Raw genomic sequence first — 2,109 nt, forward strand, 5'->3', positions numbered from 1 at the left:
ATTATTATTATCCCAGTCTTACAGATGAGATAGTGACTCTCACAAAGGTTATCTGCTCAACGTCCCAAAGCTGAGAAACAGAAGAGCCAAGATGCCAACTCAACCTGATCTCAGAGCCTTGAACCACTGCCTTACTCCCTAACCCTAGATCTCACTTCCTTCTCTGTGAAGCCCCTCCCCGTGCCCACCCTCAGTCCCAGGAAGCTCTAATCTCTCTCATCCTGAGACGCTGATGGCACTCACTCTGTGTCTAGGTCTATACTTTCTTTCCTCAACCAGTTTGGCATCCCCTCGAGGTCGACCCACTGGCAGCTGCTGGAGTACCAAGAGCTGTGTGACCGTGTGGGTCACCCTGTGAGCTGGAGAGCACCGCAGAGTAGCAGACAGAGAAGTGACTTTTGCTGTAGGGCGTCCCTCTTGCTCTTTGCCTGGTTGACTCGGTTTCGTTCAAATGTCAAATTTTCAGAGAGATATTCCCTGATCATATGACCTAAAAATTTCTCTCTCTCCTCTAAAGCCACTCTGTTTCCTTTCTTCCACAGTACATACCCTTACCAGAAAATACGTGTTTGCTGGTCCCTTGTATATTGTCTGGTCCCTCTTCCCAAGAATAAAAACTCTAGGAGGGCAGAAACCTTATCTTTCTTGCTCACTTCTGCACCTTCAGTGCCTAGAATAACGCCTGGCATGTAAAAAGTATTCAAGTATTTGTTGAAGAAGTATATGAATGAATATATGGAAATGTTTTTGAAATGTTTTATTCATTAAACAAATCTTTAGTATCATCTTGTGCCGGCCATTGTTCTAAGTGTCAGGAATACAGTAGTCAGCATTATAAAGCACACAACTTTAAAAAAATGGACTCTGATTATAGCTTCAAATAATCAACAATCTGGCCATTTGGTCAAAATTCGGGTGATCATACATCTCAGATTGCCTTGGACTATACTTTTGTCTATAAATAGTACCTCTTTCACTCTCCAGAGGGTCCTAGCATGGGTGATAAATTATATATCCACCACAGTCACATTTGATGTGTCAAAGCAGGCAAACAACAGACAGAGGAAAACCTTTGTATACATCAGTCAAACAATGGGTCTGGTTGCTGTTTGTAGTATTCGTTTCATGAATTTCAAGTGATGGTAAAACGACTCAGACTGGACTAAGCCAAAACCTACAGAGGAACTAAGAACTTGACATAGGTGAAAGTCTCCTTTAGGCACGGTAAGATCAAGACCTCACCCTCTAAGTTTCTCCCCTTATTCCTGAGCAGCTCCAGGCCCACCCTTCCTATTATAAAAAGGCAGCAACAGTCCCTGCTTCATCCCATCTGGGTTCAAGTCCAGCAGAAGAAAGAGCCTTTCCCAGGAGTATCTGTACAAGTCCTGAGGTTGACTCTGACTGGTACAGCCTGGGTCATAGTCTCCTCCCCTCCTTTCTAAGGAAAGGTGGTGTGCTGATTGGTTAAGGCATGGGTTATGCCTTTCATCCTTGTAACCAAATATGGAGCCCTACCCAGACCACACATACAGAGACTGACGGAGCAGTAGATCTGTCCAAAAATGGAAATTGAGAGATTTTTCCAGAAGAAAAGAGAATGCACTTAAAATATGGGTGGGGCACTTGAAGGATCCTGTACAATATGTGTGTGTGTGTTTGCGGGTGGCTGCATGTGCACACGTGTCCATGTGTTTTGGGGCTGATCATCCACTATACTGAGCAATGGCTTCAATCGAACAATTTTATATCCACACGATCTCTCTCAGGTTCCTGTTTACAGGCCCAGAAAAAGCTGTATTTTCCCGTTCCATCACCGCCTCACATAAGAATCCCTTACCATCCCTAGAGCACATGGTGAGCCTTCACACCCATGGTTCACTCACTCATACGACTTCTATGAACGGAGGCTGAGACTGTGAGCTACACATAGACTGAGATCTGAGTTGTGCAACGTGAAACTTTATGTAACCCTCAGGGAGATTTTCTTAGCAGATGAGGAAAATGGTGCTCAGAGAAGTTGATCGATTTGCTCAAGGTCATCCCCTAAATCCTCTGCTCTTTCACTTAGAGAACCTGGTCAGCTCAAAAGAGTTCTCATCTTCTTTTACA

Source organism: Pteropus vampyrus, unplaced genomic scaffold (assembly GCF_000151845.1).
Source record: "Pteropus vampyrus isolate Shadow unplaced genomic scaffold, Pvam_2.0 Scaffold59, whole genome shotgun sequence".
NCBI classification, from domain to species: domain Eukaryota; kingdom Metazoa; phylum Chordata; class Mammalia; order Chiroptera; family Pteropodidae; genus Pteropus; species Pteropus vampyrus.